Source organism: Xenopus tropicalis, chromosome 5 (genome assembly GCF_000004195.4).
Source record: "Xenopus tropicalis strain Nigerian chromosome 5, UCB_Xtro_10.0, whole genome shotgun sequence".
NCBI classification, from domain to species: Eukaryota; Metazoa; Chordata; class Amphibia; order Anura; family Pipidae; genus Xenopus; species Xenopus tropicalis.
Window position 1 is genome coordinate 112,614,979 of NC_030681.2, and position 26,480 is coordinate 112,641,458.

At 37.7% G+C, this 26,480-nt stretch overlaps 1 long non-coding RNA gene across 1 annotated transcript in view; it reads right to left on the reverse strand.

Moving 5' to 3' along the window:
• The window catches only part of LOC116411061, a 39,185-nt gene that overhangs the window by 11,514 nt on the left and 1,191 nt on the right, over positions 1-26,480 (reverse strand). The window lies entirely within an intron of this gene.

A 26,480-nucleotide genomic window follows, 5' to 3' on the forward strand; every position in this document is an offset into this window, starting at 1 on the left:
AATGTGACATTATCTGCTCCTTTGCCTCTCACTGACAAACCCCAAGGGTCAGATAGCAACTGTGCATATTGCCTGGGCCTTTGTCTCTCAAGGACAAACTAAGGGTCAGAGTAATATCAGATATAATCTGCTCCCTTGCCTTTAACTAGCAAACCTAAATGGTTACATAGTAACTTCAGGCATCAGCTGCTCCCTTACCTCCCAATGACAAGCCATGGGTTAATAGTAATTTGTCTTACATCGGCAAACCCAAAGGGTCAGATAGTAATTTCATATATTACCTGCTCCGCTGCCAACCATTGGCAAACCACAAGGATGAGATAGTAATTTCAGACATCATTTGCTCCCTTGCAAACCCCAAGGGTCAAATGGTAATTACAGATATTACCTGCTTCCTTGCCTCCCATTGGCATACCCCAATGGTCAGATAGTCATTTCAGATATCATATGGTCTCCTGCTTCCTATTGGCAAACCCCAGTGGTCAGATAGTACTTTGAGATATCATCTGCTCCATTTCCTGTCACAGGCAAACTCCAAGGGTCAGTTCCTATCCTTTGATCATCATGGTATGGCATGGTTGCTCTGCTGATTTCACCCATTAGCTAGGAGATGCACAATGATTAAATCACCATGCAAAGGCAGAAGGCATACATATATGTATTCTTATATACTGTAATAGGTGAAGTCTTACAAGTAGTCTGTTATAAAAAAAAAAGTTACTACTAAGCCATAACTTTCAAGTCTCAATATCTATCACAGTATATCTGCTTCTTCTTTTTGTAAATTGTAAAGCTGTTTTACCTACAAACAGTGAGTTATACACAGTATTTTACAATAGGAGCAACATAGTTTATAGATGAAACATCATATGAACATCAAAGATATGCAATATCAAGCACATAAATATACAGGGTAGCATAGTAGAAAAATGACCAGTAAAGAATCTGCAAGAGTAGCAAGCAAAATCTTAGAACTGAATAATAACCAACAAAATGAGAAAGCTGCATTTTGTACAGAAATCATCTATTCAAGAGACGATGCATAGTTAGAATTTGATTGAGTTGTGAAGTGCAAATTAGGTAAACAAAAAAAATCAGAAATGGCAGTATAGAAATGATAGATGATATTGGCAGACATATCATACGGTAGTGAATTCAAACACGAAGAGGGTCTCACCCAAAAAACATAATAGCTGCTCAGATAGGAAAATGACAAAGAATTGAATTACTAATGAGAGCACAGAAATTTTAAGAAAATAGTTATACTACGGGGAGAAAAGGACTTTTCCTTTGTAGCCATTATGAATAGCATTATTCCTCTGTAAGAGCAAAGGTGGTTGACATTAACAGAAATGTACCATAGCCCTTTCTATTAATTTCAAGAATGCATTATTACAGAGCTTCATTGTTGGAAATGTAATTCCATAGCCAAAACACGAAACAAAGGCACACGTTGTAAAATATATTTTGTTACAAAGAAGAAAGAAAAAAGTGAACAATAGACCAGTAAAGGTCATATTCCCGATCCAAATGTATCTGAAACTGAAATGTTGTTATAAAGCTTCTGTATACTGTATATTAAAAGAACTGAAAAGTAGGACATTAAGTGGGGATCAAGTATAAACAGTTTATGTACAGATCATCATACTTTTATACCTGATTAAAAATAATTTATTTGCAAAAAAAAACATCCTTAAATCTTTTTCTTCAAGGACAAATGGGTTCAGAGATACCTGTATTTGCATTACAATAATGTGGTTGATAGAAAGTTGTTCATTTTGCATTGTCTGATTTCACTGCATTGGACTATAACCTTTGGTAAAAAGCAGAATACAGTTTGCTAAATATATTGGTAATTGTATTGTAAAATATGCTCATGTCACAGTAGGAAATATGTCAGTGTTGAGCATCCCCCCCATCCCCCGTTATGGTGCCCCCATTATTAAATGCCCCAAGCCATAATTTTTTTTCTTCAGAAAATGAAATAACATTCAGAAAGCTGGTATTGCTACACTGTGGCAAAGTAAGAGGCAGGAGCTTCTTATTAAAATGTAATAATTAATTTACTTTTCTTTAAATGTGCTGATTTAAGTGTTGGTTGGATTAGAAAGCATATGTACCTTCTTGAAAAATATAAAGTGTTTTTAGGAAGCCAGGGTATAGGAATGTGGTTTATCTTGGTAAAATGAATTTCTGCAAGCACAGATATGGGATCTGTTATCTGGAAACCTTTTATCTATAAACACCCATAGACTCCATTATAAGCAAGCACCGAGGCACAATCTCCAGCTGTATAAGGGTGAAGACACACAGAGTTATTAGTAGAAGCTACTTCTCATGGCTACTAAAATAGACAATGCTGACAGGGTTGGACTGGGCTGCCGGGACACTGGGAAAAATATGGGCCCCGGCAGCCCAGCCCCGACTCCCGAGGATGGAGTTTTCTCCTCCCAATGCTACAGAAGAAAATATCCCTGGGCAGTACCATTGGTAAATGAGCCCGATGTTGTCACTTGAAGTCATTTGGCTCCAGATCCCAAGCAGAATTTTCCCCTGATGTACAGAAATTAATGTTTATTGAAATATGAGGCCAAAACCCATGTGATTAACCCTGCATTTTGATGCATTTAGTGGAATATAATGCAGAACTGAATACAGCTACATATAGATTGTAAATGGGTACCTACAGATTTCGATATTTCCAGTGCAGTAACTCAGGGACTACTACTGTAAATATGCAACAATAAAACAAGCAGTGCAGCTCACAAAAATGACAACACGTGAATCAAAATATCTATGTTAGGTTTGCTGTTCTGCAGTTCCCAAACAGGTCTGCAAACCTAAAAAAATTACAAGTTGTAACAGAGCTTTTCATAGAGTAACGTAGGTGCTGTAATGAATCTCCTGGTAAACTTTCATCCATGTTCCGAGCACCCCATGCCCAATATTAAAAACAAGGACACACTGAAAAAGTCTCTCAATCCTGTTTGTTAAACTTCTTATTAACAGATTTAGCAAAACATCAAAGCATCAGTAAAAAGTCTTTGGTTTTTCCTCCAAATGATTCAATATTACAATTAATGTTGCAGAAATTCATGTAAATAATATGAACTAATGATTGCTTTCTTGAACAAAAAAAGTATTTGATATATAGCTTTCGTTAATAAGCTTCTCTAAAAGAGCCTAGTCTGCGCCATTGGCATTAAGCCATGAAGTCTTCATCCTCCATCAAGTTGTATCCTTTATTTTCATTTCATCCCTGCATGACATGCCTTTGAAGTATGATCAAAATGTATTTAAATTAGCATTAACATTTTATCTTATGAAAAGCAGCATGCCTATCTAAATTAGCAACAGCAAAGCCATGGAGCAGATCCTTTCACAAGAAAGCAGACACAAAAACAGATAAGGTTTCAATAGTTTAACTGTTCTGTAAATGTGGATTCCGTCCGTAATGAAACTTAGTATTATATTTACTTATTTACCTATAAACACAGGTTTATAGTGTTTTGTTTTCAACTTTCCTGACTGACCAGGGCTGTCAGAAGAAGAATATACAGAAATATTTCTTTTTTATACATATATACATGGGGTTTCTTCAGAGAAGTTCAAAATGGACATAAAAGCTCATAGAATCAGCTCAGAACAGTGGCATCATTAGAGGCTTGTGGTCCCCTATATATACAGTATGTGTGTACAGTTCTGTTATGTATCCATTCCTGATATTATTTATTGTGATATTATGAGGCCAATTTACCTATGCCTGATATGTTTTTACCTCAGCAGTAATAACTGAGCAGCGCTGAGCACTATCTCCCCTCTGAATAGAATGGCATTTGAGGCAGTCATGCTGGTTCTGACAAACTACACCTTTGTCAACTTTGATAAATGTGTCATTTTGTTCAGGACTTTCCTGACTGTCAAGAAAGTTTAGATAAATGGGTGTAAATATTGAACTGCTGCTGTTGCTCAGGTCAATACTTGGTAAATCAAGCCTGATGTATTTAATATATATATATATTAATTATACATACCTATTTGTTGTTTTGTAAGATACTCAAACGTGCACCTTTATAGCTCTTTTTATACTTAGACATAATCAGCACAATTATCAACAGGGGTTTTAGATAAATTCAACATGAAGTTTAAACTAGGTAATTATCACTGAGGCTGTCATTGAAAAACCCATCAGTGTTGCCTAATGGTTCCATTTCAGTGCTTCCTCACTGAATCCTAATCTCTCCAGAGACCTGTATTTGGAATCAGAGCAGTTCGTTTCTAGCATTCTCATAAACTGACAGATGTTGATCCTTATTTTGCTGTACACATACACATACTCATGTATTATCTCACACCTAAAGGTTTCTGAATATAGCAAGTGACCTTCAAATCAGGATTTTTTCCAAAATACATATATAAAATGGCTGTAATGATTTATTTTTACACAGCACCCAAATATAACAGTGGAATAAATGTGTGTTAAGTTTTATACATTTAAGATCATAGGATCACAACATTTCTATAGCATCCAGCATTGTGACAACTTCTAATCAGCCTACCCGGTGTTATGGTATGGTATCACTAACAATATGTAATTGTTAGCTTTACTTTTAATAGGAGATGACAAATTGTTTCACCGCTGAGAATTTTGAGATGCTGAAGTCGTACCTTCTTCTGCCAAGCTAAGGAATTGGAAATGTACAGAAAGCAAACATCTGCATTAAGCACAATTAATATCTACCTTGATACAATAAAAGGGCACTATACCCCCTTGTTTAACATGAGCAATAAATAGGGCTTGGGCTGAACATACTTTTTGTCTGTTTTAATTATCAGAAGTCTTTTTACTCCATGTTTGGTCCTTGCAAGTAGACAAAAGCCCTTTTTATTGCACTCATGTTGAGCTATTAGGTGGTTATGTAATAAAGGGGCATTAAGTCTGCCTAGGAGCAGTAACCCATAGCAACCAATAACATGTTTTAAGGAGAAGGAAAGGTAAAAACTAAGTAAGCTTTATCAGAAAGGTCTATGTAAATACAGCCATAAGCACTCACAGAAAGAGTTCTCTGTCAAAAGCTTAATTGTGTCTGTTTTCCTCTGCCAGAGACACGCAGCTCTTTGCTTTCTGCTCTTTCCTGCTCCCCCCTCCCTCAAGAATGCTAAGAACTCACCCCCCCCCCTTAGGAATGTGGATTTGAGCCAATCAGCAGGAAGCTTCCTCATAGTCTTACAAACTGAGCATGTTCACTTGGTCTGGGTCTCAGTGCAGGAGCGAGGCATTATGGGAACTTACTTTACACAGCTCAGCGTTTTTTTTTCCTGTTTGGCTTCTGATCATCTGAACCGGAGAAATATGGGGAGACTTAAGGGCACTATTGAGAGAACTGAAGGTATGCCTGCAGCTTGAGATTAACTCTTTATTAGCCTTTCCTTCTCCTTTAAAAGCCAACATCTTGTTGGTTGTTATGGGTTACTGCTCCTGGGCAAACTTAGTGTCTTTTATTCAATATGGGGGTTAGTGACCTGAATAAAAAGTTGTAATATTAAAACAAAAATGAAAACTCTTATAAGAAATGTATATATGAATATAGCACTGATGTACTTGCTTGGTCTTTAAGATGACTGATGCCCACACATATGCATTAATGGGAAACACTTGCAGAACTGATTTTATTTCTGCATGCATGAAGGGGAAAACGGTTAGTTTCCCAGATGCAGTAACCTGGCAACAGATGTTTGTTTTTAAACAGGTGACCATGTAGAAAACTTTGCACCTTTTACTACATAACCCCACTATTTAATTCTGTGTGCTTACAACTGTTAAAACCACCTCATAATGGTCTCTTATGGGAAGCAACAATTGGAAATGACCACTTTGGTGACCATATTGCTATGGAAATTGCCATTTGCACGAATGCAGTCCTACCGTCAACAAGCCCACATTTGCAATATACAGTGGAAAAAGCTAAATTTTTGTTACTTATCAGACAAAGCAGGAGAACTGCACAGTCAGTTAAGGACAAGAATTTTGTTACAAAAAAAACAGAGTAAAAATATATTACTCTGCACCAAGGAATTGTTGGAGATGTCTTATTTATGGCTCGTGACCTTCTTGCTCTGTGCCAACTGAACCATAGCAATACCTGTACAAATACAAAGCTATACCTGAGGCACCTTGCCAAATACACAGTATTTAATCTCATTAGATCACATCCAGTATGAAATGGATTTAACTTTTGCAGTGTAAGGTCCCACAAGAGAAAATAGTCACAAAATCCATTTACTGCAAATAAAAAAGCATTGTCATAAACTTAAAATCAGGATAAAATGTGACAAATTAATTCCCAAACCTGTGGCAAATTAATTCCCAAACTTGTCCACCTACTTTGTACATTGATTTATTATACCGCTGCCATTTTTAGGCTTTGTGGGGAATATAATGTAACTACCATTTCTCTGGAAATATGATACTATATCTTTTAAAATAATAGAGTGACCAAAATATTTCCACAGCTGAGAAGTTCTTCGGTAATACAGAATACCACAGTGTTACTGGTAAGTGGGTTGGAACCCAGCATTGGGTGGTAAATTACAAGGTTTTAAGCAAATAGACCGCATAAACAAGCTCAGCTAGCACCATTGACTCCTACATAAATTGCAACAATACACTGCTGAGTAATTCATTAAAGCTTTGGAAGAGGGGCCCTCCTGCCATAAGTCTCTGTGAGAACCTTACCTCAGGGGGTAGCACCTCCCAAGTAACCAGAGCCAAATAAACGTCTTTAGCTTAACATTAAGGGCCATGACACATGGACACTTCATCACCTGGCAAGAAATCTCCTCTCCCGCAGGCAATGAAGTGAACAATACCTTTTCCTTTACTTTCATTTGAATCACAACATGTAAAACACATTACACGGAGCAATCCCTGGCAATTGGCCAAAAATGCAGAGGACGATATTCTTGAGTAGTGATGACTTTATTTTTTCGCCAGGCATGTATTTGCAGTGAATTGTTTCGCTTTTGGGGAGAACAGAATCTGAAGTGACACCATTCCAAAACAAATGCAGGGGACAATAGCAGCATATTTAACATTTGTACTGTTGCATTGAGTGAAAGCTGATGTACCCACTAAGCCAAGGGTCGCTCGGGAGCCACTGGTTGGGGACTACTGCACTAAGCAGTGACACTGGAATTTTGAGGAAAAATTTCTGCATTGCAAAATTATGGTGGTGTGCCTTTAAAAATTATATTTTGCATTTACTTTTTGTAAATGAGAGCCCATGTCTTACAAAGGGTTGCTTAGAATGTTGCTATAGGTAAAAGGGGCTACAGCAGCTACAGCAGTACAATATTTTTATTTGCATCTCCGTATACATATTTAATAAGACAAAAAAGGTATTCTTCATTTATTCTTAGGCATGCATGCATGGTGGAAAGAAAGAAAGAAAGAGAAAGAAAGAAAGAAAGAAAGGACTTTATTAAATGGAACCAATGTGTGTTATCAGATTAAGGAGGCTGCACTTTCATGGGAATTAAGAAGTGCGAGCAACTTTCACACTTAATTAAACAACTTCATTATGCCAAGTTTATTATTTCTTGGGGTGCTACTTAAATAGAAGTGTTAACATAGTGCTCTAGTAATTTTCATCAGCAATTGAACAGTTCTGGAAAGGTTTCTTATATCGAAATACACAGTTTACGGAAAGTGAACGGCTCTAGAGTTGCCACCTGTATGATTTTAAACTGGACAGGTTTTTGGAAAAGTGCCCATGCCTAGGGCGGCAGCTTTAGGGGGTGGCCCTTGGATGCATATATGGTAAATAAACATTTTTCACAAAAAAAAATTTAAATTCTTCCACTGCCGCCAGATACTTTCCTATGAAATCCAGCAGCAGAGGAGGGGTGTAGAGGGTATATTGTGTGGCACAGGGAACAGAATGTCAGTCACTTGGAAGTGATGACACATACAGGAACATTATACCTTGATGTCACTTCCGCCAGTGTCATTGCCCATGCACCAAAGGTTATGCACAAGCCCAGTGCCTCGAACAGCACCGAACCCAAATGCAGACTTGATTCTGGCTACAGTCCATTATGCAGAAACGTTTTTTTGGGTGGAGATCCTCTTTAAGAGATGCTGGGTAAAGTACGTCAACACCTTCTGGGGCACTACAGTTTGTCCATCCTGTATATGTAAGAATACAATATCATCCTATTATAGAAATCCTTTGTATATGCAGCAGTTGTAGTATATTAGCAAATCCCAGATAATCATTGAATTTCTTTATCCAAAATATTTTATCGTATCTCTGTATAAAACATGTGGTATGCTATTGGAGTGGATTTATTGAACAGGTACAAAGGTTATAAATTAGACATTGTTCATAACATATTTTTCATGATTAGTGAGATCATAAGTGGGCTCTTTATCCTTATGGATACACTACACTACATTTGTGAGCTTATTGGAAAGGACAGCCAACAGGAGCTTGCATCCATTAAACACTGACCTTTCAGAGCAGGACTCTCTATAAACAGAATAGTAAAAGAGACAGGGAAAAACCTCTTAGAGATTAAAATCCTCAACTGTCCCTTTAAAGATACCCAAGGGGATGGACTTAGTTTACAAGATTGCTGAGTAGAACACAGAACATAACCTTTAATTGTAAGCCAGGAATTCTCTTTCTAAAGGCTGCATGGGGAAAACAAGCCCTAATGATTGTGCTTTTCACCAAATCACTGCCAATGACTTTGGAGGGTATACAATGTAAGAGTATGTAGGAGGTAACTACTGAATGGCAAATCAAGTCAGAATTTACCATAAACTTCAAGCTTGATATCTCAGGAGAGGAATGTATTAGAGCTTATTACTAACCAGTCCCAGCCCTGATTCACTGCTGAGATCAGGTTCTTTCACGGTGGTGAGGCCATAGGCTCTTATCTTATTTAGCCTATGGCACCTGATATTTCCAGGCAGTCGGCCATCCTGGTACTAACCAGGTCCAGCCCAATTCGCTGCTGAGATCAGCCAAGATGAGGCCCTTTCTGAGTGGTGTGGCCATTCCCCTCATTTACCTATTTATTGCACATTGTCTTTTAAAACTATATGTACTTTACTATAAACTTGATAAATGCTTCTTGAATCTGTTATTGCTTAGATGTATTCTATGTTTGTAAAAAAATAATGAATTTTATATATTTGCATATATTTATGTTTATAAAAAATGGGTGTCTAAGAGAGTGTCCTTTCTTGTTAAGGCCCCATTTTTTCTATGTTTTTATTGGTGGATGTTTGTATAATAGTCATTTTCTGTTGATCTCATTTGGCCTATGATTAAGTGCTCGTAGAGCTGGTGCATCTATGTTTCTACTACGGCACTGTGATTTATGTACTGATATTTTCGAATTGAACACTTGCCTTGAGCACATATTTATTCAGTTTTGTGCATGAAGCTCAAGGCAGTACAATGCTGTACTAAACATAGAAGGTTAGGTTGAAATAGACACATGTCCATCCAGTTCAACCTTTTATACCTATATATAACCTGTCTAATTGCTAGTTGAGCCAGAGGAAGGCAAAAAATCCCCTTCTGAAGCCTCTCCAATTGGAGGGGGAAAAATTATTTCCTTGTCTTGTCCAGTTGTCTTGATTAGGTGGTAAGTATGGGATCCCTACTGTGCCAAAAGCACAGGTTATATTACATATAATTAAAGGGCATGTCCATCTTGCCTTCATGGTACCACACCACAGACTTAAACTGTGCCGCATTGCACTCAATTCACTACAGTACAAAATGTTGCACCACTTTGCAGCAGATACAGTTTTGCTGGAATTCTGTGAAAGAATGTTGCATTTTGGGTAAAAAAAAACAATGTGAAGTTCAACAATTTTTGGAACTCTGCATTATGTGCTGGTTTAGAATATTATCTGAAAGCTTCTGCAACCAATTACTATGGCAACAAGGGTATGTAAGAAACATGTTCTCTATGAAGTCCTATAGTAGTAAATACTCTATGTGGCATGGTCAAAAGGAAATTAAAGAATATACATCTAAATTAAAGTTAAGATAATAACATCTGTTGGGGGCGAATAAGTTAATTTGATTGCAGCAAAACTGAGATGTGCTTAGGAATGACAAGCAACATGTTAACTGTGATATTGTCTTTACACTGCATAATACATTTACAAGACACCTTAATAGTGTAAAAGAAGTCAGTGACTTAGCAAATGCCTGGTTGATTAAAGGGTGGGGGTGGCATTTCATTACCACATAGAATGTAAATATATTCCCTGTGTGTTTCTGATTGTTTCAATAAAGTATGCCAACAGTGTGTGCTTATATGATTAACTTCGCATATATTTAACAATGAAATCACAACAATCCCAAAATAAACCATGTAATGGATCCTGCAAAGTAGATGCGCAATCAGCTTTACCCATAAAACCCAGAACATCATTCTAAATATCCCAATTAAGCAGGGAGAAAGGAGAGCAGAGCAGCTTTTCATGCAAATGGTGAATGGCAGTGACAATAAAAAAAAAATCAAACTCGGGATTGAAATCACGCTCACTTGAGGTATAAAAAAAAGTTCAAGTAAAGAATTACTTGAAAGGGAAAATCAAATCCTTTTCTGTCTGTGTCAAATCCCTTCTCTCTAATAAGGGCACCGTCATTTATTGTACTAGCAACCAAAAAAATCTTTCAATATACAGAAAATAGTCTTCCATATCGGAGTATCATAGCAGAGGACAGATGTGAGGAAACACTGCATACAGTATGTATTTTGCCAATAATGCGGCCAAATTACATGTAAAAAAGTGTTAATAATTGAGTTATTATTGCATTATTAATAAAACATTTTATCCTTAACCCCATTGTCTTCTTCAGTAATACCTTTTGCATGTACCTCCTTACTGGAACTGTTATCTTTGTCTTTATATGACAACACTGTCTAATCATTTTTCAAACATTAGTTGCCCTTTGATGTTGTGCAGACTATTACAGGGGTGGTTCACCTTTATGGCTATGGCAGAAGATTAGTCACCCATGAGGCAAGTTCAGGCTACATCAGGAAACAATGCGTATGTTTTTTTCCACTGGCAATTTAAGTTTAGGTTAAGCATTTGCAGGAGATTAGTTGCCTGCAGTGGAGGAGATTTATCATGATCAATAAGTCGCACGAAACATCGTCAGATCCGCCACACACCGTCAGGGCTGAAACAGCAGATTTCTACCTCCTTCTGCCGATTCAGCCCTGACGGCAGATTCTGGTCAGGCGCCTTCTATGACGCCCGATCAAAGTTTTCTAACCTGGCCGATCGGTGAGTCGACCGATATCAGCAGCCTCCTGCGATGTCATACACGCACCGAATATCGTACAGAATGCCTCTCTCTCTCTGTCTTTCTGTCTGTCTCTCTCTGTCTGTCTCTTATTCTTAGTTGGGATGAAATAATGAAATAATTTTTAAAAATTAGAATTATTTGCTTATAATAGACTCTATTGGAGAAGGCCTTTCTGTAATTCATAACTTTCTGGATAACGGAATTCCAGATAACGGATCCCATACCTGTACATGGTTTCCAAAAGGCATCCAGTATTGTAAATGAGCCATCATATCCCTCTCACAAGTTTTTTGTGTTTGTATTCTATTGGAACTCGTGGCACTGATCTTTGATTGTTAAACCTTATCTCTTGGATCATTGCTTTAAAGTTAGTTTTCCTGGCTCCACCTTCTTCCTTATTTTTTTTTTTTGAAGCTCCTCGAGGCTCTGCCTAATGGCCCCTGTTCTCACATTATACCAGTTCTTTAGGAAAACTGATTTACAATTCCACCTGTGTGCTAATGGCACCCTAACCAATTTGTCTCCTCCAGACCTCTCTTCCTCCTGTTCTTTCCCAAGTCACAGCCTTTCTGCTGTCATCACCTCAATGTCATAGCATCATCTATACTTAAACCTCACCAAAACTAAATGTAATATATATCCACCATCATTTTCCCCTGTACCCCAGGTTTTCATTCGCAGTCAACAATATTACCTTCCACTTAACCTCAAATGCTTAATTCCTAGAAGAAATATTTGATTCCCATCTGTCAAATTCAAACCCTTGTCAAATCCTGTACCTTTCATCTGGCAACACTGCCTGAATAACTCCTACATTAGCTTACAAACAAACAAATTTCTTGCCTTCACTACTGCAGCTTGCTACTTGCAGGTATTACACTATACATTTTTTCACAAATTCAGTTTGTTTTTAATGCTGCGGTTTAACTCACCCACCATTTCATATTGCTTCAAGGCCCTTATCTATGAAGCCCCTTCTTATATCTCTGATCTTACAATACACTCCTTCACACCTTTGCCTCTCTTATCATCTCATGACTTCATCATATTCCTGACTGCAAGACTTCTCTCTAACCTCTGCCTGTATCTGGAATCCCTACCATGACATATCAGACTCTCCCCTTCCCTTAATGCACCAACATTTCCTAAAAAACATCTGTCTAGAGATGTCTACCCAATGCACCATGGTTGATCAGCAGTTATCATAAAATACCAAGAAAGCCAATCTATTTCAACTTCCTTACCCTTTATATTGTAAGCTCTTGTGAGAGGGGCCCTATGATCCTATTACCATTTTGTATCCCTGCTTTAATAAATTATTGTAAAACCTTTTGTTGCATAACTTGATTGTGCTATATACATAAATAATGATTTTGTACTGTAATATAGTACAGGAGTAAATAAGTTACAGGAGTAAATTACTTTCTTTTTAATTTATGCTCATCAACATCAAGCACAACAAGCCATGATTTAACTAGGGCTGAACATGGTAATAGACAAGGGGTTAACGCAGGGGTGAGTACTGCACCTTAAGTACCACAGGAATCAAAATCCAAACTGCAAAACCTTCTGTTTTATCAATATGTTGATCAATTTATCAACTAATTTTATCAATAGTTAAATATATTATTCTCCTGATTTTATATAATGAATAATTGCTTGTCACACATAACATATGTGCCTTGTAATGAAAATTGAAGACTTGTTACTGTATATTGGCAGGGAGTAAAAGCTGTTTGCTTAAATTGTATGGGTGATTGAAGGATAAACTCCCTTCATGCTGACAGCAATAACATCTTATAAAAAATTATGATGGCAAGAAATATCTGACTTGACTGTTTAACCAGCAATGCCAGCAGTCAGTTACCTAATTCGGGAACAACTGAAAATATTAAGGATTTTCTCATGGTCTGTGTATTTCAGAAAGCAGTACGATTAAAGGCAGTAAAGGCTGACTGTCCCACATTCACATGATGATGTATAATCACTGGTATATACTAATGTACAGTCACTTGTACCTGATTACTAGGCACATCCTGTACATATAATGGTGAGCACAGTGTAGCCACAGCATGAATAGATGGAAATAGTATATTATATGTTACAGATTAAAGGAGAATGCAAGTCAAAATTTAAAAAGCATACTGCCCAATAGTCCTCCTATTGTTTAGTAAAAACGCCACACTTTTGGCTCACCTAATCAAATATTTACTCAGTCACACTTACTTCACATTTTCTAGAACAGGCAGCCATCTCTAAAAAAGTATTCTCCCTTCCTTTCCCTCCTTGCTTCATACTGCACATGTGTTTCATTCCCTCCCCCCCCTCTGCCAGATCTTCTTCTGATTGGTTGGTGGGCATGTGTAGCTCAGAACAGGAGACAGGATCAAGTTACACACATGCTCAGAGAATAGGAAGGCAGCCGCTGGCACCTACAGGAAGGGGAGAGAGATTTCAGTGATGTCACTGTAGTCTTCCCATTGCTGTAGGCTGCCAGCACCATATCTCAGAGAAGCAAGCAGGGATCTGGGAATTTAGATATGCAGTAAGTACTTAAAAAGAATGCCTTTAGACTTACTTTTCATTTATATTAACCTTTCCTTGTCCTTTAAGTGTGTATTTATTTAAATGATCCTTTTGTTCTTAATAACCTAACTTATATAGTTATAGTTCTCCCCTATTAATAACATTTATTTTTACAGGCTGGGATGGTAAACTACTGGCCAGGTGGCAACTTTACTTTCAAGCAAAGTGGCAGCCATTGGCCTTGTAAAGCTGGTTCCTGGCAGTAATTCTTAATGATTTGGTCTTAGAGTTTATCCCAGCAAGCCCCATGGTTCTCCCAACATATTCCCCTGGATATGCAGATGCTAACCTTTCCAAGAAATAGACACATTTGAATGTTTGCAGCACTGCCCCCTTAGAGGCTTGCAAGAGTCCTCAGTTCATTTGGGGGATTCTATGAAATACAATTAGGCTGTTACAGTATGAATACTGCTGCACTGTATTTATAGTAGCACTTTTTGAAATGTAAATCATATTTTTTTACTCAATGCAGCGTTTTTCCAGAATTCCTAAATGGAAACTGTTGCAACATGCATGGACTCATATGGACTCATATGGACACAATGGCTAAAGTTTGCATATAATTCATTTGAAGCAAGTTAGTTGCAGCTATTAATGCAACTTGCTGGTAGAGCCCTTCCACCATGTCCACCAGAAGTTATTCTAGGGATCCCTAATGTAAATAAGGGCACTTGCTTGTAATTCATTAGAACAGGCTGGGTGCAAGCTCCATTGTGACTTTGTCAAGACCAGGGATTTTGAAATTGACCACAGAAACTTATAAGCAAGTATTTAAGAAAATGTCACATCATATCTTTTGAGATCCCCACACCATTATCATTGTTTATATATTACATATAAAAATAATGAGCAATGTATGAGACAATGGGCCTTAGTCTATACAGTCAGCCCTGACTGGGAGCCAGTCTGGACAAGGAAAAGTAAAGTAACCCAAAGCCCTACACAATCCTTAACATGGTGAATAATGCCCTATTAGGCAAAAAGCATGTTTCCTGCTATAATTATCACTGTTTTCTTTTACCAGAATAAAAAATAGGGTGAGCATGGTTACATGGTAACATGGGCTTCTTTGTTGGAAGAAAATTGCAAGCAACTTAGCAAGCAGGCCAGCTCACACCTCAATAATATTGACAGCAATATGGGCTTCCCCCATCCGTCCCATATGGACATACCCAATGTTTAGTGCAGGTCTTCCCACAGTGTTGTTTTGCTTTTCTTTGACAACTATAACTTAAAGGACATGTCAACCCAAAATAATTTAGAAGACATAATTCTAAGCAACTTTCCAGAGTTTCCCCCAAAATTGCAACGGTCAGTCTCCTAAAGCAAGACAGGTCTGTCAGTCTGTTGGCGTTTGTTACATTGTTTCAACAGTCAGAGCCCCAGGGCAGAGAAAAGACGACAGACAAACACTGCTTTTAATATCAAATATATATACAAATAACTTTAAAACCATTCGAAATTTGTAATAAATGTATATTGCAAAGTTGCTTAGAATTATGTTTTTTTTTTATTTGGCAAAAAATTATTTTTGGGGTTAACATGTCTTTTAAGCACAAGATTATGCTTAGGGTATGCTTTTTCTATTCTTTTCCTGTAGCTGGGGAGGAATAAGACTTTCAGCTTTTGATAAAAGTATGAAATCCCCATAGATAAGACTTAGCTGCATTAGAAATGCTTTGTTTTGGTGAATATGTTATTGAAAAAGTGTGAATTTTAATGACTTCTTTCTTTGAAGTAACAGATTATAAATGCTACCTTGGCTGTTCTGAGGTACTTCAATTGTGCTAACCAGGCAGGTCTGAAAAGTTGTGCTGCTTTGAAAACACATATAAGGGGTCGCTTACTGCCAGGGTCTGACTGGGCCGCGGGGACACCGGGAAAATATCCGCTGGGCCCCAGCGGCTCAGACCTGACCCTATTGCTGCTTCCTCTGGCCTCCAATGTCCTCCCCTGACGAGTTTCACATACGATTTATGGGGAGGACGTCAGACAGGGCCCCCTGCTGGGGGGGGGTTTAGGGGTGCTTGGCGGGGGCCCCTGCAGGGACGCGGCACCTTGGGGGGTGCGGGGCCCGGTGGCCAAGCGTGATGGCACTGATGGTCTTGTACAATTATGGAGGGACGGAACAGGGTCAAATAGATATACGGACTAAAAGTGCTTTAATTTGTTTAATTTGTCCCATTTTTAATGTGCAGGAGTGGCTTTGCCTCGAGTTAATGGCAACATCAATGTCAAGCAGAGATTTTCTGAGAGCCGTATTTGTTGATATCTCTTGAGTACTTAATACAGAGATGATTACTTTTAAAGGTTCATTTACTTGAAGCGGATGACTGTGCTGTTAGCTTTGGATACTCTGTGTAATGGCTCTACCTGAGAAAAGTAATCATTACATATCACATTCCAAGCATAATGGATGGAACCGATAGCTTATAATTGGGATATTCTTTAATTTTTGTTATTCTGAAGATAGCTGTGTGTTGAAACTGCATTTCATTTGTCAGAAAGACATTTAGGAGTAGTTTCATCCCTTTTTCAGTGTTTGTGGATTACAGACATAACAACACTACACCAGCTGAGCCTTCATATGCTGTGCCATAAAACAGTATGCAAAAATAAAAAGCTCACTATGTCAAACTACCAATCTGTTCTGTAGATGAGATTGAATCCTCCAAAATGCGATAATTTTGTGTTCTGTGCCGGCAAGTGGTTGCAGAGGTTGTTAAAACATTTCTTTTCACAGCCCATTATTCCCATTGAACAGCTGCTGCCTTATTACAACGCTAAACATTATGTAGTTCAAAGTAAAGAAACCCACGGTAAAGTTGCAAGGCATGAGTAGGTTGTTGCAATTACTGGAAACTTGCTGACTATATAAATGTCTGAAATGTCTTCAGCATCTGATGGATCCACACGACCAAGCTTTTGTGTAACAAAGATAAAATTGGCTCTATATACAGTAACATTTATCATTTTTTCATTGTAATGAAGAATAAGATACTGTTTGGTAACCCATAGCAAACTGGGAAAGATATGTAAGCTACTCACTTGTCTAAATTCAGTTTTTCTGCATTTGTAAAGTGACCATTCCTTCTGGCACAATTTTCACTACACATACTGTACATGCAAGCTTCAATTAATTACTATTTTTAAATAGTAAGTAGAAGATCAATCCTGATGTTTACCCTTCGTTAATGTAAGCTGTTTATAGTAAGGAAATGTAGCTCTACAAGTAATTATATTTTGAGCTAAATGACATAACATATCACTGATTTTTACTTAAGTCAAGTTGACAATATACAAATCACCCCATTATGCTACTATATTTTGTGTTGTTGAAAATTGGTAGCACTGTCATATAGACATGTATTCTAGAATATATTGAGGGAATGCCATAGCCACATAGAATTTTGTTAGGTTTTTAGTGCCATTGTAGATCCCTTTGCCTCCTTCCCCTCTTCCCTTGTGGTGCATTCAACTGGTGCCTATGATATCATTCTTGATTAGGACAATTCTGCTGCCTGAGGCACACTGACCTGCTCTATTTATCAGCCGTTTCCTCACTAAGCACTACTCTTGCTAGGCTACCTAGATGACTAGGGTAGTTAGGAGGCACTATGTAGTAAGTGCTTTTCTGCTCTGTAAGAGGAGAAATTTTGTAAAAAAAGAATAAAAAAAACTTGACTCTTAAAATTACATGAATTCCCTTGGAGCACACACAATATTTTCTACAGGCAGCAACTTTGTACAGGAGTGGTCCCAACCCAAGAAAACGGCAAAAAACCTTCAGTGTGAGTAGCCCGTTGTTCAGACTTGGTCTGCTAGGGCACACTGGAGATCCGAACACCATGGGTCTTCCTTCTGCAATTAAATATAGGTAGTACCAAAGGGAATAGGGCTCTATAAGGACTCATATTGGATAAGCATGGTTTGATGGGAATTATCTAGCCTGGTGCCCGCTATGGGCTGGGGCCACTGGTAGTACCATTGGAACTTTGGAAGGCCAGTCTGACCTTGCCTCGTTTGGGATGATATTGACAATTGTGACAATAGTGGCTATTGAGTTAGCAAGAATTCTAAAAAGATTGATATGGGGCATATTTATTATAGTGTGTAAGCCAACATTTCCAGTGATGTTGGCCATAGCAACCAATCAGATCTTTGCTTTTGTTTTCTAACTTGTAGATGACTGTTTGGTTGCTATGGGCAACATCACAGGTGATGTTGGCTTACACACTATAATAATTATGCACCTCAAAGTGTACTGTTGTAGTATAATCAGTTAAAGACACATGCCAGTTAAACTTGAGTTGGGGAGGAAGATGCTTGAACTTAGTCTGAACTGTGTTGTTATATCTGTCTTGTTTTCTACCAGAATTCTCAGTTGGTAAGACTGCTTTAGCAGAGCCTCAGTTAAGAGTTAGCATCAGGAGAACCATAAAGCTAAAACTGCAATAATGATTTATCTGTGCTGCATGCATTTGTGTATAATTATGCTCCTCCTTACTAATATTATTTACTTATCTCTCTAAAGTATAGATAGGCACTGCCCTATACTAATTAGAAGGTTTTTCAGGCTCCAACACCATGAACAGTTGCAAGGTGTGCCTACCTTCTAGTGTATATAGCACCAAAGTACCAAAGGTGATTGAAATAATATGGACAGTGTAAAAAAGACCTGCCATATGTAGGCATAATATGCAAGCTTGGGAGAAAGCTTTCCACCCCTGATGAAGTTGATGTACAATAAAAAGCATTGGGAACAGCTGCATTGGTTCTTTTTTTTTTTTTTTTAAACATTTTATTGAAGTATTGCAATAAACATGTAGGGTGAATAATGGCAAATGATTTAAATATAGGTTGTACAACAATAGTCACATTCGACAGTTTGTCCTTCAAAAGGATAAGAAATGAAGAAAATAGAATACTTACAGAGAAACAAAATAAGTAATTTAAATAGAGAAAAACAAAACAAATTAACTAACTATGCCCAGTGAATAAACTATAAAAAGAAAAGTTTCCTAGAGAGCAAAATCAAGGATAATTTTGCTTATATGTTCATGAATTATTGAAATAAATCTATATATGCAGCATTTTATAAATCTGATCCTTATTACTTATATCTATAGCATTAAAGAAAAATGACCATGTATTTTTAAAAATGATGCTCGATTTAGGTTCACTTGTTTTGCTTTGAGCATTGATTCTTGATGAGCGAGTATGTCACTACAATCTAGTAAGTGCAATTTTATTATTTAATAAAAGTTACATGAATGTATTACACCAAGGAGAGTGGTCTTCTTTTAATTTATTTTGCAGCTATTAATCGGTTTGACCAACATGTGATTGTTAGCGACTAAGACTGTGATTTGCACAGGTTCCTCTGTATTAATATATTATACTATGACTTTTTAACATTGAACTTGCCCTGAAGTACCCCCTTTTATTTTTAAAGCATTTCAAATGTAAGGAGCAGCAAGGCAGAAAGGTTTAAGTAGGAAACAGCAGTAACACTGGGGGGTGCAACCAAGTGGTTGTTCTGAGTGTAGTGAACAAGTCAGCCAGGAAAGTATCTTACAGTAGCTGTTACAGTTGATTGAAAAGGATGGATTTTGGCAATATTGTATTGTGTAACAAAAAGTGACAGTGGTTTTGACGTGGTGGTCAGAAAAGAAGAGAGAGTCATCAATGATCACCCCAAACAAGTTGACAGGGTTAATGCATGTGCCATCAATAGGAAAAGGGAAACGAAGGGCATTTTTAAACCAAGAAAATTCAAACAATGAAATCTGATTGGCTGTTTGTGGCCCAACCCACTTTTCTTATTTTTGAACTGCAGTCCCCCAGGGACCAACTTTGCAAAGTTTGGGGATTTAGGCATAAAAATTTTGGGACTGACAGCATTTTACACTTCACCATTAAGTAAATAGGCGAAATGTGATTGGCTGTCGGTGGCTTCATCCACTTTTTCTAACTTTGAATGGCAAATATCCAGTGACTAACTTAATACTTAAAAATGGAATCCGTTTAAATATAAACCAATGAAATTTAGTGGGTAGAAATGGATTGGCTGTCGGTGGCTCTGCCCACTTTTTCTAACCCTGAATACGTAGTCAGCGAGTGACTGTGCAAAGTTTGGGAACCCTGACATTAAAAATTGTGAGAGAAAGGCGGCATTTTAAATTTAAACCAAAAAAAAAAAGCAATAGGTGAAGTCTGATTGGCTGTTGGTGGCTCCACCTACTTTTTAAAACCTAAAAATGCAGCCCCCTAGTGACCCTGATGTTTATACTGTGAGAATGGCAGCAGGTTGAATTTCCCCATTGAAAAGCAATAGTTAATATCTGATTGGCTGTTGAACTCTGAACCGCAGTTACCTGGTGACTAGCTCTGCAAAGTTTGAGGACCTTAGTATTAATATTTAAAGAATGGCAGCAGTTTAAATTTAAACATATGAAGTCTATAGGTAAAATCTGATTGGCTGTTGTTGGCCCCACCCACTTTTCTAAACTTTGAAGTTAGTCACCCAGTGACAAACTGTACAAAGTTTGGGGACCCTAACATTGAGAATGGCAGCAGAATTTCCCACTGAAAACAATGAAAGAAATGTGATTGGTTTTTGGTGGCCCGCCCACTTTTTCTTTTAGTACATTGACTGTGCAAAGTTTGGGAATTCTGGCATCAAACCAATAAAATTCAATATGTGAAATCTGATTGGCTGTTGGTGACTCCGCCCACTTTTCAAAACTAAAACTGCAGTCCCCTAGTGACCAACTGTGAAAAGTTTGGGGACCCTGGTCTTGTGAGAATGGCAGATTGAATTTCCCCATTGAAAGTCAATAGGTAACATCCGATTGGCTGTTGGTGGTCCCGCCCACTTTAGGGAAAAAAAAAACTTGACTATGTAGTCACCCAGTGACTGACTGTGCAAAGTTTGGGAACCCTGGCATCAAACCAATAAAATTCAATAGGTGAAATCCGATTGGCTTTTTAAAACTAAAACTGCAGTCCCCTAGTGACCAACTGTGAAAAGTTTGGGGACCCTGGGGTTAATACTGTGAGAATGGCAGCAGGTTGATTGAAAGTCAATAGGTAAAATCTGATTGGCTGTTGGTTGCGCCGCCCACTTTTTCTAACCTTAAACTGCAGTTACCTGGTGCCTAACTCTGTAAAGTTTAGGGACCCCATCGTTATTACTGTGAGAATGGCAGCAGGTTGAATTACCGTCAAGTCAATAGATAAAATCTGGCTGTCCATAGCTCTGCCCACTTTTGGGCATCCAACAGTCATCATATTTTCATTCAGGCTGAGCCCATGACTATGTGATTCAAGTTTGGGGAGTGTTGCCTCAAAGCTGTAAGATTGGCAGCAGTTTCAATTTCCTCATTAAAGTCAATGGGTGATATTTGATTGGCTGTTGTTGGCCCCTCCCACTTTGGGTCGTCCAACAAATGTTGCTGTTTCATTTGGAGTGACCCCATAATTATGTTATTCAAGTTTGAGGGGGTGTAGCTTCACTTCAAAGAGTGACAGCAGTTGTAAAATCTTCCCTGTCAAAGTCAAGAAGAAGTCGAAGAAGTGTGGAGAGTTTGGGTGTTGTACCCCTAAAACTGTAGGGGAGTAGCGTTTAGAAAATGGGGGGCGCTAAGAAGAAGAAGAAGAAGAAGAAGCGGAAGAATAAGCTGAAGTCGAATAACAGTCTGTTGGGTTTTTCAACCCAACATAATAAAAAAAAAAATCAGTAATTAGCAAATAATTACAATGACTCATCAATTACAATATAACAACAATACCTCTCTGAAATCTAGCACCAAAAAATATTATTCTGTAATTTACTTAATTCTATGTAAGTGAACACTGACACAAGCACAGATTTATAAACATTTGCTGCTGGACTTGTTGCAACTTATCAGCAGGAAACATTCTCTGCTCAGCTATTTTAAATAAACATCTGATTGGTTGCTATGAGTTACAGGACCTGTGAATATACTAAAGGATTATTGAGAGTTGTGTTTTGTAAGCACAGATTAGCATCCACTTTAGTAAATAAGCAAAATGTCAATTTGTTTGTGAATGGCATCACTTCTGGTGCAAATGTGGGATCAATAATGGAGGTAGCACATGATTCACTTAGTGCAAGTCATTTAGAGGGGAAGGAAAGTCATCTTGGCATTGTACTGCCAATAGATTCACCACAATAGTGCCACCTAGAATGCTATATTTATTCTGCAGAAACCATTACCATACCTTAGTAACAGCTCTGGAATCTTTCTCTGTTTGCTTTAGACAGCAGCTGCCATTTAAGTAGTTTCCTGCTTTCAGCTAGCTTGGTAGCTCTGATCACACATTCCTAAGGGAGGGGGGAGTGAGATCTTAGCATTCTTGTGGGAGGGGGGAGCGAGTCCTTAGCATTCTTGTGGGAGGGGGAAGCAGGAGAGAACTGCGCAGACTCTGGCCACAGAAATGGATCTTTCTGAGAGAGGAAGTCAGATACCTGAAGAACATGTTTACAAAAAAGGAGACAAGAAATCCTGTGTTTCTTTAGATAGAGGACTCAGCAAAAAAATGGTCAGGTGTTATCCTTAGGATCAGGCATAACTGCAATGCCCCCCAAGTACATCAGACAGGCACCAATGACCAAATATTTTCACATTAAAGACATCTGCCTATTTATTTAGATACCTTCTTAGCTTAAGTTATAAAATGAATAATATAATACATTTTTAGTACTTGAACATTCATATGGGTTCTCTTGCATCAGGGATTCCTAATGGTGTAGATTCAGTGTATATGTGCTGGGTATATTAAAGGGGGGGTAGATGTTAGCCATATCAGTCCTGGTAGTGATTAATAAGTTGCATATTGAGCTTGAGAGCTGATATGTTTCATTCTAACCCTCATTAGTGACAAGTCAGTAGCGTCACTGATATTTAATGCTTTTAAATAAATTCAAGCAGTTAAGTGTCCACAGTCCCCCAACTAGCATGTATACTACAAACTACACATGTCACTAAGAAAATGTGCTCAGTAGTCATTAAACGTGTTGCAGCTTACAGACACTAACATGCCTTGCTCCATTGATGGTATAGTGTTTACAGCTTGAGCTTCTGCCCTTGGTATTGATTTGCCATTGAAAACTCTCTGCTGTAACACTGCCTTCATTTATCTCTGTTTGTTTCTTTGTAGGCCAAGCTTCTAACATGACTGATGTTACAGGAAGCTAGAAGGGGCAGGTAGAAGGGTTATTATACACAAGGCAGGATAAAAAGAATCATCATTCATTGCAAATTCACTGGAGAAGCTCACAGCAGCTGGCAAAAACAGTATTTTGGCAAAATTGCTCATGTTAGAAAGGAGAATTTAAAGGGGTAGTCTACCTTAAAAGTCTACTGCCACTGTCCTCTGCAAAAGCAGAGACCCTTAAAGACAGTAAATAACAACCATACATTAAAGAACATATAAAAAAAATATTTTTTTGGATTAATAAAAGAAAACATAATTCCAAGCAACTTTGAAATATACATACAAATTTGTAAAGGTTTTTATTTTTATATTATTGCTATTAAATACAATGTTAGCCTGTCCTTTTCTATTCTCTGCTCTGGTGGCTCTGACTGAGAATGTAACACAAACCAGCAGGCTGACAGACCAGCCTTGCTGGAGGAGACTGACCTTTGCAACATTGTTTAAAAAGTAACATGCAGGAGTTCAGCAAATGCTGCTTTCAATAGCAATTACATTTACAAATACCTTTTAAAACTTTTTAATAGAATCATATAGGAAAGTTGCTTAGCAAATTATGCTTTCTATTGTTAGGCAACAAATTATTTTTGGAGTTGACATGTTCTTTAAAGGAGAATTAAATCTCGGATAGTAGCTGCCTAAACACAGGAGCAAAAAGACAACAATGTGTGAAAATTTCGATGCAGCTAAAGCAGTGATAAAATGGCAAGGATACATTGTGAGATGAATAGGAATGCATGATAGGGATGAACGCTATACTTTGCAGTATTATAGGCAGTGCAATAGATCAGATGCTCGTTTGACTTTGTGCATTGTCATTTGTTTCCATTTATACAGTTCTGCTGTTTTCAGTTACTTAATTTAATTAATTTATCGTATCTATATATGTTGCCGGCTTTTCATTTTATTATATCGGAAATATTGATATGTATATTCTATTTAAAATAATCAACAGACAGAGGAAGTTCTTTTAAGATAATTCTTTGAATCCATCACACTCTAAAAATTTTAGAAATGTACATAGCCCCACATAATTCTGCCTTAACCACAACAACAAGAATTGGACTATGTATGCATTTTTCCCCTGTCGATGACCCCAGTGGGGTCCCCTCAGATGCATGGCAAACATCAGAAGACACACACTGTTATCAAGTGCACTCTAATCATACTTCAGATGCGTCTCAATCTCTGCCCGTGCTTGTCCTTATCCACCTAAGAAAGTCTCACATAACATTTTTGAGAGAGAGAGAGGGGGGTTAGTTAATGGCCTAGAGCCCTAGACTAAACACACTGTTTTCTTTATGACAAATTACATTACATATTGGAAATGTTTGTGCCTCTTTTTCTGAAACCAAAATTTGAAAAGATTGTATATTTCCAAAGATCATTTATGTTGCCTTTGGCGATCCTTAGGTTTGTGTAACTATACTGTATAAGACCACTGGTCGGTTCTTAATTGCTTTAGGAGCATATAAAGGTTTATAAAGGTATAAAGGTGAAAATCTTGGGGACCGACTAAGACTAAGGCTACATTTGTTGGACTTTATTTTATCCGCAGCTCCTATCTACCTTTCTTCTTTTATACTGCCACAGATATCTAATGCTGCTTTGTACCACCAATGTCCAAACGTCCATCCCCAGCAAAGGAACAGAAGAGCCTGATACATAAATCCTAATGCACAGCTGGAACTTGCTTCATCCTATTATATAAAGTACTTTGGTACTCCTGCTGCTTGTAGAAGAGTATGGCACCCACACAACCATGCAATGTGCAAAAACCTTGTGATATTTTATTAAGATCCTAGCACTTTTCCATCCAGCTCTGAATAATGCATCTATGTTCTTCCTTACTGTGTCATCCAACTTGCTAACAAAAAGTACTTTGGTTAAAAAAGAGTCATGGATGCTAAGAATGATCATACACTTGCTGAGAATTTACCATAAACCATGGACCCAAACATAATCTATGGGTTTTTTCTACACAATTCTTTACTTCCAATGGATTTTTCTGCAAACATTAGTTCAATACTGACACAAACAGCCTGGGTGTGTTTCATATAGAAATATTTTATACTTTTTTTTACATATGGAAGAAAACAGAAAATGCTTTAAATATTTTTTAATAATGTCATCAGTACATCAATCTTTTCATTGTGATGTACCTATACCACCAACCAAGGGAAAATAATTTTGGGGAAAAAGAAATGACAAAGCATTAATAATCATGGTGGTCTTTAAGGCCTTTCAAGAGTAGAAGGAAAGAGAAGAGCACTTTTGGGGAGCTGCTACATTTTACACATACAGCCACTGCTAAAAAATAAATGATTTTGTCATTAGGAGGAGGCATTCAGTTGGAAAGCAAAATACTTTTACTGGCCTTACAGCATATCAATACTGGTCAATTTGCTATTTGGAGAAGGGGTGGAGAACATGAAACTCAGGGTTTCATAAACTTAGAATCAGGTAGAGTTTTTAATTTATTTTTCTTCTGCAAAATTTTAAATGTGTATTTTTCCACTGTTTATTAAAGCATTTCTCCAACATTTAGGTGGTCATATACAGGCTACAACTGTCTTAACCACACTAGTAGAGTATTAGTGCAGTGGATGGTGCTAAAACTACAGCCGTACCAGCGGGTTTGAAAATCTCCTCAGTCTAGGACCACACTGGCATGTTTATGCCCTTCTCTACCAACAGGATTAGATGGGCCCAATTGTGATCCACAGGCCAAACCACCAACCATACTGGTCCATGATCGTTCAATATATTGCTAGCTTTAGTAAATACATCATTGACCCTATTGAAGTTGCTTGTGCCCCACATACCCCTTGCATTTTTATATAGTGCATCAAGCACCATTGCATCCATCCTGTATCTTCTGCTGAATTACATACAAGTGCACCTATAGAACATAGCAGAATTCCAGGGTTCCCACAACACATTGTGCCAACATGCTTATGTAATTTTAAAATTTAAAGTGGCACAATTTTACATGTTACCCACAATTTCACATTGTGTTAGCACACTCACTTGCAGTTACATTTGTTTTGATGCATTAGGTGCAAACACAGCAGGTACAGCTCCCCACAGGGACATGACTTGCCATGAATTGCACTTTGCACACTCCACTGTGTTTGTAAATGATCCTTAATGTCCTTAGTAATTTTCAGTACTTTCCCTCCAATTGTATTGTAATATAATCCAAACATATACTGTATATAATAAGTATTCAGCATTATTTTCACATTAGCTTTTTGAGTTACTTAATGGGTGGAAATATATGGTAATTAGTTGTAAGCTCTT